This window comes from Triturus cristatus, chromosome 7 (genome assembly GCF_964204655.1).
Source record: "Triturus cristatus chromosome 7, aTriCri1.1, whole genome shotgun sequence".
NCBI classification, from domain to species: domain Eukaryota; kingdom Metazoa; phylum Chordata; class Amphibia; order Caudata; family Salamandridae; genus Triturus; species Triturus cristatus.
The window spans coordinates 56,810,818-56,826,155 of NC_140590.1; the positions used below are offsets into that span (position 1 = coordinate 56,810,818).

General features: G+C 46.8%; 1 protein-coding gene across 6 annotated transcripts in view; it reads right to left on the minus strand.

Moving 5' to 3' along the window:
• The window catches only part of LOC146808798 (uncharacterized), a 741,989-nt gene that overhangs the window by 115,660 nt on the left and 610,991 nt on the right, over positions 1-15,338 (minus strand). The window lies entirely within an intron of this gene.

Sequence of the window (15,338 nt, forward strand, 5' to 3'; positions counted from 1 at the left end):
TGGTCAGAAAGTGTGGGTTAATGCCACAGTGGAGCCCTGTGCGCTCCAGGATAAGTGGACCGGACCATTTGAGGTGGTGGAGCACAAACGTCCTGTCACCTACTTGGTGGACTTGCGGTCTCCAAGGAACCCTTTGCAGATCCTATATATCAACTGCCTGAAGCCCCACTTAAAGAGGTCCGAAGTGGGCATGCTCCTAGCAACAGATGCTGTAACGGAGGAGGAGACTGAGCCTCTTCCTGACCTCCTGTCTGCAACAGAGCAAGATGGGTCAGTGGATGATGTGAACCTCTCTTCCACCCTGACCCCTGAGCAGCAGAATGACTGTAGCCAGTTGTTGGGACAGTTTTCTGATTTGTTCTCCCTGATTCCCAGTGTCACAGATTGGTATGTCCATGATGTAGACACTGGAGACAGTCCTCCTGTTAAGCACAAAACTTACAGAGTGACTGACAAGGTGAGAGCTTGCATCAAGGAGGAGGTCTCCAAGATGGTTGCATTGGGGGTGATTGAGTCCTCTAACAGTCCTTGGGCCAGCCCAGTGGTCTTGGTCCCAAAGGCTGCCGCACCGGGTGCCACGCCAGAACTCCGGTTCTGTGTGGAATACCGAGGGCTCAATTCAGTCACCAGGACTGACGTGCACCCCATCCCCAGAGCTGATGAGCTCATTGATCAGTTAGGGTCTGCCCAGTACCTCAGCACGTTTGATTTAATGTCTGGGTACTGGCAGATCGCGTTGACTGATGGGGCAAGAGAGAGGTCAGCATTCTCTACACCAGATAGGCACTACCAATTCCGGGTTATGCCCTTTGGGATGAAGAATGCCCCTGCCACCTTTCAGAGATTGGTCAACCAGGTTTTGGCTGGACTGGAAGATTTCAGTGCCGCCTACCTGGATGACATTGCAGTGTTCAGCGCCAGTTGGGAAGAACATCTGCGCCACCTCTGGGAAGTGCTGATGGCGCTGCGGAGAGCAGGCCTCACGATCAAGGCGAGTAAGTGCCAGATCGGGCAGGGTTCTGTGGTGTACTTGGGACACCAGGTTGGGAGCAGGCAGGTGGTGCCCCTACAGTCCAAGATTGAGACCATCCCGGCTTGGGAACCCCCCAAAACCCATACAGAGGTGAGAGCCTTTTTAGGACTCACTGGGTATTACAGGAGGTTTGTCAAGGGGTATGGCAGTATCGCTGCACCCTTGATAGAGCTGACTTCCAGGAAGCAGCCCAAGAAAGTGAACTGGACTGACACCTGTTAGAAAGCTTTTGATGCCCTGAAGACTGCCATGTGCACGGTGCCCATGCTCCTGGCACCCAACTTCTCAAAAGAGTTTATCGTACAGAAAGACGCTTCAGAGCATGGTGTGGGGGCTGTTCTTTCACAGATAAATGAAGAGGGCCTAGACCAGGGGTCTCCAACTGGTCGATCGCGAGCTACCGGTAGCTCGCCAAGGCCCAGTGAGTAGCTCGCCCCGGTAGTATCGCAATTGAAATAGCCCATTAACATCGTTGAGAGCATTTCGGCCTTTTTTTTATGTTGACCTCCCTCACCCAAACCAGCTGCTCAGATTAGCCTGAGTTTAGCTGTGGAGGGGTGGGCGGGCCAAGGAGGATGACGTTGTTCCTCCAGAAGTCTCAGAGCCACCTGCCTTTCACATCCTGGCACCGCGCTTTTCATCCTGCGCGTGGAGTGCCGGTGCAGAGCAGCAGGCATGGCAGAGCGGAGCAGAGCGGCCAGTGCTGGAAAACGTGCAGATGGTGTAAGCAGTAATAAACTGCCACCGAGACCCGTACCATCTGCCTTGTTCAGCATGCCATGAGTTTGACCGGAGCAGCAGGTAAGCTAAAGAACCCTATACAGGCCTCATAAGCTCCACACCCGTAGCGACCCCCTGTCAGGTCACATGAAACCATTAACAAAAGAGAAACGGAGTTAAACGCTGCAGACTCTATTTATGTGATGATTTCTCTCCTGTTTAAATTAACTTGATATTTGCACACTGCAAGGAAACAAAAAGTGATTTATTTTTCCGCTTGAAGAAATAGTTTTAAGAACTGAAAAATGTTAAATGAAAACAATTAAAATGGTACACATGCAATTCTTCATTTGCAGAGAAACACTTCAATTGCATAAAAAAGGCAGTGTATGTGCTCACATTCCCAGGTTTAGCTGAAACGTTATAAAACAGTGTTTCATATGAGTGCAACTTTCAAAGGCTCGCTGAAATAAAACATTAGGCATGCTTGCTACCATGTTTGTGTTCAGTCTTATGCCAGATCATTTTTACGGTGAGGCAATGCTTGTTAGAATATCAAAAATTGTCCACCTGTGGGACGTTGAGGGAAGTTCTGATGCCAGGGGTTGTTACACTTCATATCCATTATGTGAAAAGTGTGTGTATTGTCAGGGGTGTCACGCTGCATATCCATTATGTACCAAGTGTCTGTGCTGTCAGGGGGTGTAAAATGCTCATCATATGCATTACCTCTGCCTTACTGGAAGGTCGGAGGCCCCAAGGCACACTCTGCCCCACTGTTATCTTACAACTCAACAACATTACACAGGAGATGGCAGTCAAGGTGGGTTACACATGGTGGCAGTTTGTCCGGCCAAGTTAATAAAACCAAGCCCATTCTCTGCGGCTAAGGCAGATGGACAACAAGAACATAATATTACGTTTTAAAGAGGGATTTTTTTTTTTTAATAGGAACGCTTCGAATCACAAATAATGTAATTTAAGTAATAGACTAAAGAAGGCTGGAAAAGCAAGGTGTAAATGTGTCTTCATGAAAATATATGTCCATCTTCCATTTCCAGAAATGCCACCAGACACGTCACATGCGACTCTCATCCAATCTTGGCTTTCTGCCCAACAGCACGTTGCATTCTGGGCCTTGTGTATGTGCTTTTAGAATTGGAAGTTTGGGCTCTAAATGTCAGCATGCAAGATTTAATCTAAAAGCCAGGACTGTGTGAACATGTTACAACCGATATCAGGTTACTTGGCTAGCCATGATATTATTGTAGTAATGTTAGTAGAAATATTACCTTCCTGCCCTCAACAATACACAAACAACAACAATCTGTGGTTGTGCAGTCAACTGTAGTTCAAACGCTAGTGTAGCCCTTACAGATGGGCGTAGGGGGTGGCCTCTTAGAAAAATGCGCAAGCTGCTTGGCCTTAAGTAGCTCACGATGATTTTCACTGATTAGAAGTAGCTCTCACTACAGAAAAGGTTGGAGACCCCTGGCCTAGACCAACCTGTAGCCTTCATCAGTAGGAGGTTACTTCCACGGGAACAAAGGTGGAGTGCAATTGAGCGTGAGGCATTTGCTGTGGTCTGGGAACTGAAGAAGTTTTGGGACTCACTTGCAGGGTTCAGACAGACCACAGGCCCCTCAGATGGTTGATGCAGATGAGGGGTGAGAATCCAAAGCTGTTTAGGTGGTCCATTTCCGTACAGGGGATGGACTTCACGGTGGAACACCGCCCTGGTACAGAACACGCCAATGCTGATGGTCTGTCCAGATTTTTCCGCCTTAGTGAAGAGAACTCCCAAGGGGTGGGTAGTTCTCCCCACATTTCAGCTGGAGGAGACACGTGTTCGACCTGGCACCATTGGCGTGGGTTTCCCTTCCATTTTGTGCTGTTGCCTCCTGTGTTTTTGCTATATGTTTTGCTGGTCTAGATGCTTTGGGCACTGTGCCACTGCTATTCAGTGCCACAGTGCAAGTGCTCCCTATTGTAAAGTGTTGTATTGAATTAGTGACTCCATGATTGGTTTATTTGATTTACTTGTCAGACCCTGGTACAGTGCACCATGTATGCCCGGGGCATGTAAATCAAATCCTGCTGGTGGGCTTGCAGCACTGGTTGTGCCACCCACAGAAGCAGCTTGTAAAGTGTGTCTCAGGCCTGCCATTGCAGGGCCTGTGTGCAGTCTGTGACTGACATGTTGACTTGGCAAGTGTACCCAATTCCCAGCCCCTAAACCTTCCCTTTTCTTCGCATCAGACACCCCTATGGTAGGCCCAGGGGCAGGGCGCATTGTAAGTATAAGGTAGGACATGACCTGGTGTGAGTGACATGTCCTAATAGTGAAATACAGCCATTTTCGTTTTTCACTATTGCAAGGCTACCTGTTCTCCATAGGCCAGACTGGGCAGTTTGATTATTACATCCTATAATCCTAACTGACTCAGGGAACATGGTAGAAATTCGAGTTTAGTATGCCGGAACTCAGAATGATAAAATACATATTTTAGTAAAGTTTATTTTAATATTCTGTGTTTGCAAATACCACTTTTAGAAAGTAGGTATTTTCTTGCCTAACTGTCCAATCCTGCCTCTGCTAGGTTGTGTATTCCATGTCTGGTTTGTGAGTGACAGGGGCTGGGGGATTCCAGGAGACAGGGTGAGTCAGCACAGAGCTGAATAGACCTATCTGCATGTAGAGTGGTGGGAGGAGCTGCACCTGGGTCTGAATAGGGCTGTGCCTGCCTTCTACAATGCTGGCTCCACCTCCTGTGGTACGTCTAATGTCCCTGGCCCACACTATCTAAGGAAAGAAGGAGTCCTGTAAACAAAGTGCTCCAGGACTGCACAGAACTGGTTTGGACTAGGTACAGACACTCTCTGCCTTCAGAGACAAAGGATTTTGGTGTAGAAAAGGGGGGACCCAGACCCCAGAACTTTAGATCACTTCTGGGAATCAAGACGACCCTTTGCCAAGGAGAAGAACCAAGGAAGCTGAAGGAGGAGACTGCCCCTGTGGTGTGCTGTTGGGGTTGACCTGTAGTGGTTACTTTATTGCCGAGGAAAGGAGAAAAGGAACTTTGTGTGTATTTTTGCAATCTTGAAGAAGAATCTCCAAGGGCTTGAACTGAGCTTGCCTCCTGCCTGAAGTCTCAGGGATACAATACTTCACCTCCAGCTCCCCTGAATTCCCTTGCTGTGGAATTCTGCCTGCAGAGAGGTGCCTACTTTTGTTTGGCCCTCTGAAGAGACTGCGAGTCGCTGGGAGCGCCATGCAACGAGGAGAAGCGTGTCGCCGCCTCGGCAGTAGCCATTGCATTGCCGAAGAAGTGTGCCGCCGCTGCAGCTGTTTGCCGTCGCATCATTGACGAAGTGCGTCGCATCACCGGAGAAGCGTGTCGCCAGCCGCAGAGGTCGCCAGCGCATCACCGGAGAAGCGCGTCACAGGGCCCGTCGCGGCTCAGAAGTTACCGAGTTTGCCGCACGGCCGCCGGGCGTGCACGCATCGCATCCAACGATGTCGCATCGCATCATGACGCCATTTTATTGCATCACACCGGATCGTCGCGTCGCATCGCATCGAAGCACCATCTTGTCACATTGCACCGGATCACCGTAAGAAACCGACGCATCACCTCCTCTCCGGTAACGAACCGACGCATCACCTCCCCTGCGCTGCAGTAAGGAACCGACGCATCACCTCTCCCGAAGCAAGGAACCGACGCATCACCTTCCCTGTAACCCTTTTGTTTGTATTGCTTGACGTATCCAAGGTACTTTGAGAGAAAAGTGTCGCATTTACCATCTACATTGAACTAAGCTATTTTCTACCATTTTAGAGACTATTTATGATTACAGTATTGTGGATTTTTGCCGTTTGGTCTTGTGTCAAGTCTAGTAAAGATTACTTATTTTTCTAAACTGGTGTGGGGTCCATTTGTAGTATTTTCACTGAATTACTGTATGTGTTCACAAATACTTTACACAGTGCCTCTGAGATAAGCCTTTCTGCTTGTGCCAAGCTACCAAGGGGGTGAGCAGGGGTTATTTTAGAAGTGTACCCCCTTACCCTGACTAGAAGCAAGGGCCCCTATTTGGTCAAAGGTACCTACCTCTGCCAACTAGAGATCCCCAGTTCTAACAACTGGTGTCCGTCATCACTGCTGTAATCCACACAGATCAATCTTGCTTTATGCCCCATAGAAGTACTCGCCACAACTTGTGGAGGCTCTATGGTGTGCTCCACCTGGTGTGCTCCACCTGACAAAAGACCCCTCCTTTCAACAGACGGCATTGATGGCCTTTGATAGTATAGAATGGCCCTATCTATTCGGGGTGCTCACCAGATTGGGCTTTGGCCCTAATTATTGTTGTTGGGTGAGACTGCTATACCAGAGCACACTAACCCGCGTAAGAGTTAATGGAGCGCTGTCGAGACTATTCCATATGCAGAGGGGCACCAGATAGGGCTGTTCCCTATCGCCATTGCTGTTTGCCTTAGCACTAGAACCATTGGCACAATGGATTAGGAAGGACCCGATGATGTAGGGCACAGCTTTCCAAACTTTTCATGTTGGTGACACACTTTCTAGACATGCATCATTTTGCGACATGGTAAAGCAGTGTAGCGAGCGAGCCCGAACCACCTAAGGGGGTTTGGGGGGTGTTCTCAAAGTACAGATGTTACAGGTGAGGTACAGTCTAGTAAGGACTAAATCAGGTTACCCTTTTAGTCTTCTTTTTTCTATAGCTAACATTTCAGGTAAAAAGCACCGGCCTCCAAGATCAGCACAGACTTCTAGCTGTGCCTCTTACTCTTTTTTGTTTCCAAATATTTTATTTGCATTTTATAAACGAGAACCAAAAGTCTAGTACAGAAAGTTTTAACAAGTACTGCAGAGGTGAATGGCCAGCAAAAATAGCAGAGGCTGCTGAAATGAGACCAACCAGCATACCGACTGGTAAGGCCTCAGACAATCACGCGTCACGCCACAGCCGGGCAGAGAAGGAGAAAACAAAAGGTGGAGGAGCCAGAGGTCTGTGGACTTGGCAAACGGGACTTGGGCTGCAGAGAAAGCTCTGGGAATTGTCTCCTGCGGTTTAATGACAGCCCTGTAGGTATTTAAACGTCCCCAATTAGCATTTCTAAAGACGACAAACACGTCTTTAGAAATGCATTTGGAAGTGCAGCAGCATCACCATCAGCCGCACTTCAGAGGCTCCCGTGAAGTATTTACTGAATGCAGTGGGATTCTTTGCAGTGCGCGCTGATTGTAGAGGGAACCATAATGGCAATCTGAAACATTGGCAGCTATGCATCATCGCGCGACACACCCACACATGGCAGGCGACACAGTATTGTGTCCCGACACAGAGTTTGGAAAGCTCTGATGTAGTTCATAGAAGCGCCAGGGGGCTGGGAGGAGCGGGTTTTGTTGTACGCAGACGATATAATCCTGTATCTCTCAAGGCTGCATTATTCCATAGCAAAGGTACTCCATATTTTTGAGTTGTTTGCAAGCTATTTGGGATATTCTATAAATTGGACCAAATTGGTGGTATTCCCGCTGTCTGGCCCCCACCGAGACTGCAGGCAAGGTGTGGAGCACCAATAGTGACGGGAGGCTTTAAATACCTGGGCATTCATATCAACCGAGACCACCAGCTGTTCCTAAAGAGAAATCTCACCCCCAATTGGATAGGTTTTAAACTGATACAATGCATTGGCGCACCTTGCCACAATCCCTCATGGGCAGAGCCGTCCTATTTAAAATTATAGCGTTGCCACGCCTTCTGTATTTCCTACAGAAAATCCCATGCCCTGTCCCCTGACAGTCTTCAAGCGCGTGACTCAAGAGAATCGGGTGTTGTTGTGGCAGGGTGGTTCACCCAGGATAGCACTGCATAAGCTGCAAAAAGGGGTGTATGATGGCGGCTTAACTGTCCCAGATATTAGGCTATACTGCTGGGCCTCACAGTTACTAGTTATAAAAGACTGGGTCTATGCGGACATGGGAAAACCAGCATACAGGGTGGATTGGGACGCTATGCTAGGAGGCAACTGCGAACCACTACTATACGACCGTAAGGCAAGCACAGAACGGCATACACATACTGCGACGGTGGTGACATGCTGGAGTGAGGCAAATAAGTTTCTGAGGTGGCAGGGTAAACTAACCAGCATGACGCCCCTGTGGGCGGGGACCGGCTGAGGGAGGTGGCCACACAGGGCTTTAGAGGCTGGCAGACTATAGGTATCGAACGTCTGGGAGACTTATGGAGGAGCGGTGCTCCTCTTCCCTTTGAAGACCCACAACAAGAGTATAGCCTGACTTTAGCTCAGTGATTTCCCTATCTGGGACTTATGCACGCTCTACAGACACAAATACATCGGGGCAGGCGCATTCCCGAACACTTCCCTTTGGAGGATAGGTTACTGGTAGATCCCATTCCTGAAAAGGCGACCTTAACGATATATCGCAAACTCATAAATAATACACCTGAACCCCTGGCGGCCCTCCACGCTGCCTGGATCGATGACCTGGGCAACATAAATGATGAGGAATGAACAGAGCCACTCCAAAGTCCCATGAAAATCGCAATCCGCACAAGATTTCTGCTGGTATGGCTCAAGATACTACACCACTCCTACACAGTTGGGCAAGGGCGCCAACAGCGCTTTGGAACAGGGGCTGTCAGAGAGAGGGTTCCTGTTAGACTTGGCACCATTGGTGTGAGTCTTCCTTCCATTTAGGTTTGTGTACTGCATGTCTGGCTTGTGAGTGACAGGAGCTGGGAGAGGGCTGCGGCTCCAGCAGTCTGATGAGTCAGGGCTGGGCTGAATGTGACCTGGGTGCAATTTAGAGTAGGGGGAGGAGATTTCCTTTCACCTGCCTGGGCCAGGTCTGCTTTCAACAATGCTGTCTCCACCTCCTGCCAGGAAGCTGCACCAGGGAGGACAGAACTGGTTTTGGCTGGGTACAGACACTCTCTGCCTTCAGAGACAAAGGATTTGTGTGTATAAAAAGGGGGACCCAGACCCCAGAACTTTAGATCACTTCTGGGAAATCAAGAAGAACCTTTACCAAGGAGAAGAGCCGGAGAAGCTGAAGGAAGATTACTGCCCCTGTGTTGTTTGCTGTTGGGGTTGGCCTGCAGTGGCTACTTCATCGCCAAGGAAAGGAGAAAAGGACTTTGCTGTGTTTGCTTTGTCATCTTGAGGAAGATCTCCAAGGGCTTGAAGCTGAGCTAGCCTCCTGTTCTGAAGTCTCAGGGACACAAAGACTTCACCACCAGCTCCAGTGAATTTCCTTGCTGGAAATTATATCCTGCAGAGAGGTGCCTGCTGCTATTTAGGACCTCTAGAGACTGTTTGTTGCTGGGAGCAGGAAAGTCGGCACAACTAGGAAGAAGAATGTCGCCCCCGCAGCTGTGGCCGCTGCATCGCAAAGGAAGCGTGTAGTCGCTGCAGCTGTTGCCGCCGCATCGCCAAAGAAGCGAGTCGCTGCGCCTGTCGTGAGAATTCGCCACATGACGCAGCGGGTGCATCGAGCTCCGCAGACCGAGGCCGGCGCACTAAATCCAATGCCAGGCCGTTGGGCATGCACACATCGCACCGGGTCATTGCACCGCATCAAGGCGCCATCTTTGTCGCTTCGCACCGGATCGTCGCATCGCATCGAGGCGCCATCTTGTCGCATCGTTAACGGACCGCAGTAAGAAAGAAACGCATCAATTCCCCACACAGTAAGGAAGCGACGCATCACCTCCCCTGCGCTGCGGTAAGGAACAGATACATCCACTCCCCTGAGTGTAAGGAACGGCGCATCACCTTCCCTGAGACCATTTTGTTTGCTTTGCGTAACGCATCCAAGGTACTTTGAGAGAAACGTGTCGCATTTATCATTTGCATTGAACTGAGTTAGTTCTACCATTTGAGAGTCATATTTTTTTATACTGTTTTGTGGATTTTTGTCGTTTGGTCTTGTTTAGATAAAGATTACTTATTTTTCTAAACTGGTGTGCTGTCCATTTGTAGTGTTTTCACTGGGTTACTGTATGTGCTCACAAATGCTTTACACACTGCCTCTGAGATAAGCCTGTCTGCTCGTGCCAAGCTACCAAGCAGGGATTATTTTAGGAGTGTATCCCCTTTTCCCTGACTAGAAGCAAGGGTCCCTATTTGGACAAAGGTGCAAACCATTGCCAACTACAGACCCCAATTTCTAACAGCTCCTCTTTTCATATCTTATGGGAATGCCCCAAAGTCACCCAGTTCTGGCAGAAAGTCACAACAATAATGGCCAAAGTGTCTGAAATAGAGGTCCCAATGAGTCACAACACTACGAAAGGAGCCTTGTGGTAGCCTGAGTAACGCTGCCATGTGCGGATCAGATCTGTGTTTAACAGTAGCCACTTACTTGGGGGAAAGGATAAGCTCTTCAGGTGGTGGGAACTCCATAGCGTTCCGAAGTCGGAAGCATAGAATGCTGCAGTGTCACAACGCCTGGTTGCGGATTACTACGTCAGCGCGTCGTGAACCCGAAGCGCACAAAAGACTCTTCCGAGCTCACGTCGACGCAGATTATTCCTGTTACACTTCCGGATGTGGTGCGACTTGTTCTTCAGTCAGATCCACCATTCCTGTGTGAGTGCAGAAAGAGTGCTGGTTCCCGCTGTAAGAAGGTATCGTTCATCGGCGGTGAGCAGTCTCTAATCTCGACTACCTTTAGTGCTGGAACATTTTTTCCTTGCTTTGATTTCTATCGTTTGTATGGCATCAGGTCTTGGACTTGGCATAGAGCTGATTATCTACGCTAATAGAGAGTTTTAATTCCCCACTTTTCTTTGTTGCATTCAGGATGAGAGGAGAGTGACAAGGATTCTCTTAACCTCATTGACCAACCGCATTAATATACCTTAGAAGCCTCGGTTCTTGGTGGACCTATTTGACAAGACTTCGATAACGATCACTGGGAGTGATAAACACTGTGTTCGTATTTACTTTGGTTTTTTGGATTAAGCCAGTAGTGTGAGGAAAAAAAACTTTCTGTGCAGACCAATTGAAACAAGTGATTCATTGTTTTAGTCATTGCATTTTCTTTTGCCATTTATTAGCAGGGGTGTTCAGAGGTCTGGTTGGGACTCTTCCCTGTGAAGTTTGGCGTTATTCATTTTCTGGTGGGTAATTGCATAATTATAAACCTAGATTACGTAAGGTATATAACAATAACCTTCATATGGTAATCTTTGAATGTTTATTTCAGAGTGTTTATAACAGAACCACTAAATCAGAAAAGGAGCAATCCATTCCTTGGCATATAATAGAGATGCAGATCAATTTTTATTTTCTTTACAGGTAATAGACAGGTCACACACACAAATGAGACATACAGAATCTGTCGTAATTAGCTGATGATATGTGTTTTCCCCTTTCAGGTGCCCTCCCCGCTTTTCGCATCCTTTCCTTCCCTCACTTGATCACCTTAACCTTCTGTGCTATTATAGCATTCAGAATTAAGGCTATCAAGGGGTGGACCCAATTAAGCCACAAACCGATCCAGAGGATTTGGAAGGTTGCACTGCAATACGGACGCCAGATAGCTCCTGCTCATTATCAAGGGAGAGACAGACCAATTCAGATATGTCAGTCTCTGGCTGGCGCTGGCGGCAGGGATCGCAAAACGAAACATCGCCCGGTGCTGGGGCATGCCCCAATCTTCGTCAGTGGTTGAGTGGGAGAGAGATCCAGATTGGTGCCAGTGAGCAGAAGAGACAGTATACGAGAGTAGGGGGTGTGTCAAGAAGTGGGAGAAGGTATGGGCACCGTGCGCACATACTGGGGGATATGGTGGATCTGGGACCTGCACCTGAGTTTTATCCATTAGGCAATGTATGATAAGCCCTCTATGACGACTGTTACTGTGATATTGTTCTTTGTATGCCCTAAATGGCGGAATAGTCCCCACACCTCCTATGAGGTATTAATGTCAGGAATCAACCCAGTGATGTGCATGCACATTTGTTTAAGCATGTACTGTCTATAGGGCTTGTTTAATAAAAACGAGTTTTAAAAAAAACACAGAAATTCCCAAGGGATACAGAAAGTAATATATATCTGACCTGATAGAAGCTTCTTGAAACCAGAAGAAAGAACTGAGCAGAGCTCAGGGAGACTCTCTTCACATTACGTGCAGTAGAAAATCTGAGGGAACTGCCTCTGTGGGGAAGGTTCTAGAGGGTGCTGTCGCTTAATTGGCTGCTGTCTAAGTTTGGTCCTTTTTTAGGTCTATCCTGAGTCCGTGCATGCGCTGCACTGCGAGACATTTAGTAGGTGGGTTTTCAAAGTGCTACCCCACGCTTTGGCTGGCCTAGCGCTTGCGTTCACGCAAGCGTGCACGCGCACAGCCTCCATCTGTCTTTCACGGGTCATTAAGTGCATCGCGATCACTTTCACTTTCGCAGTGCAGAGGCTCCATCTGGCTTTCTCTCGCTCTCCCTGTGCGCGAATAACCTTCAACACAACCCTCTACTTCATACCACAAATTTGATGGTTTGATGGCGGCATCTCCTCTGTAACCCGACTTCATTAGTTAACAAATGCTTCGTAAGATGAAATGGACAATAGTTTATGTTTCTGCGTTTGCGTGCACTGTTACAAAAAGCTGGCAACACACTAGGCTAAGACTTCATTTGTAGATTGATGTATAAGAACTCTACGAAACGTATGCAAAGCTAAACTATTTGCTAAAGCTATGTACAGAAAGCACGAAGTCTAACGCTTGTCCTTCGGCCATAATTTTAAGATAAGTTGCTTTATATCCCTCAGAAGTTTCTGTTAACAGACTTTTCTGCCCTACGAATGCAGATTAGTTTTGTGCTTTTGATATTTTGACCTCCGTACACATGCCCCTCGTGCAGCTGCAGTTGCAATCGTTTCATAGGTGCGCATGGGACTTTGTGTCTGGAAGAGCCTTGAACCATGCGTCGGAAAGTACAACTTCTTTAGCCCCATCCCGAGCACTTGTGCCGCTTACACAGTATGGAGAATCGCCGGTTTTATTCATGACCTGCATGCCTATGGTCTTGATGTTCCTTTAACAAATACAAAGCGGCATCTTTCACACCATACTAGGACATTTTAAAGAGGGTTCCTAACTTTTATGTCCCTGACATTACCATACTCTTGCTTCACACACCATTAGTATCTACCGCTTTGGGAGATCAATCAATACCCCCCAATTACTATTAATATTTTGTGCACATCTGATGGTCGAAACTTTCCTACTGTCTGATCCAAATCCTGCCAGAATAATTGTATGCAAAGTAACAGTGTAAGGGACTCAGATGTTGAACAGTTGTTACCTTTTATAGACATGAGTGTCCACTTTAAGCCTGCCTACTGTAAGCCTCCGATCATATTTTCGTACCTGGTTAAAAAGAACTTGACCCGAAATCAGGTATCGGAGCACTTTACATGAGCACCAGTTGCGTTACATGAGGACACATTCATTAATTCACTTGAGGATTCTCAGTATCTGCCAAATTGCAGCTTTCTTCTCTTTAGTCAATATTGCTCCTCAAATTAGTTTGTAATCATAGGAATTTACGGGTGGTGTCATTATTTTGAAATATGTCAGAAAAAAAGCAATTGGTATGATCTTCCTTACCTGTCTGACCCGGCCTTGTCCATATTCATTCATATGCACATTTGAGCTGTATATATGTAAAAGACAAATATGAAAGGTACCCTTTTGGAGAGGCTGTAGTGTTGGCTAGCAAACAAGGGATTGAATATTTCAACTAAATTACCATGTTGTGCAAAATAGGTACATGCTCTTGATATTCATTAAATACGGAATTTCGTGGTGTATTTGCTGTTCGGTAGATGCTTTTGCTATTGACTCAAGTACACATAAGTTGTCAATATGTCTCAATCAAAATAACAGATTAGGAGGAGCCACTAAAGTGGTTGGAGGTGTGTTCTTAAGGAAAGTCATCAGAAATCTTCAGTCTTATTCTTCCCTGTGGGATTGGATGCTGTGTCAATGTGTTTTGCTGCTTGTGCCTCTTCCTCAGTGCAAAGATTATGTAGTTCTTTCCTGATGTCATAATAGTTGTACAAGAGGAGTGCCATACTAAGTATTTCTTATTGACCTACATATTGTAGATTCGTCACACATTCTTTAACCAAGAGAATGAGTCCCATATTTCCTTTCACAAACTTAGGTCTTATATCCGTCTCCTTTCTTAGTGTGTTTTTTAGCTTATATCCGTCTCCTTTCTTAGTGTGTTTTTTAGCAGTTGTATATATACAGTATTTCATAGCTCTGCGGGATGAATATAGGCTCTGATTCTGTTCCACAGTGGATTAAACATCCTGCTACAGACCCCTCCTGGTCCAGGATGCTAATGCTTAACATCCATGAAGAGGACACCACTGATGCATAGCAGCCGTTGCTAGGTTCGTCAGTGTAAAGTAGGACAGACTTGTGGGCTGCTTTTAAGGTATATTTTGTGTCAATAAATGAAAAGAAAACGACAGGTTACTTTCTTAAGATAATGACATTGGAAATGGCTCCAATGGAAATGCTTCAGTGCTGACACAGATTCTTTTTAGCTCTGTGCAAGTTAAGACCTTTTGATTTTTAGTAATTTACATATCCAATATACAGGTGTATGCAGGCTCTATGGTTCAAGAAAGGCTAGACATTCCGGTACGCTCACTTCTGTGACGTCTGTGACGACAGAAGAAGGGCCAGAATCCGTGTTGATGACTGGCAGGCGCGTGGAGGTCTGGAGGTGGCCAGTACTAACAGGCAACAGCTGGGTTGTAGTCGAGGGGTTCGTGGGCATTAGCAGAGGATAGATCGGCGGGCGCAGAATGGTAACCAAAGCTTGCACAGAATATAAGGGTACCATTGAGGGCAGGTTGGTGCATAGTTCTCAGTTGACCCATTTGCAACGGCTCTCTTCATGTTTGTTCCTAACTGGAAGCAGATATGCAGCAGCAGTGTCATATGGGTATAATGCATTTATTATCACTTCCGACTCTTCGTGGTGCTTTTTGATAAACCAATGGGACATTCAAACATAAATAACCCAGCCTCAAGACAAAACAGGTGCTCTGTAGTAAAATCTTTTGGAAGATACTCATTCAACAAGCATTGGCATAGCCAATAGGTCTCGCATTTGGGACCTTATAAGTATTAGTTATGCAGCACAATATCCTTGGTGCAACATCATCAACTGTTGCATGGCTAAACACTTATAAGGTCCCAAAAGCGAGACCTATTGGCTATGCCAATGCTTGTTTTTAAAGGGGCATAGATAGGCTATTAAATTCATGGCCTAGTGCCATCCTAGCCTATGCTACTTATACAATTGCTTTGCTATATTACTGTGGGACTCCCGCTTCGATGAAGGGGAATGATTCAAGCATGTGAATATATGAAAGATCCAATACTGGAGAACGATATTAACAACATAGATATTTTTGAAAACGATACTAAAAAATTTTTTACATCGATATTACTTACCTTAGAAAATCGATACTTTTGCCAACGATATGCCTGCATCACGATAT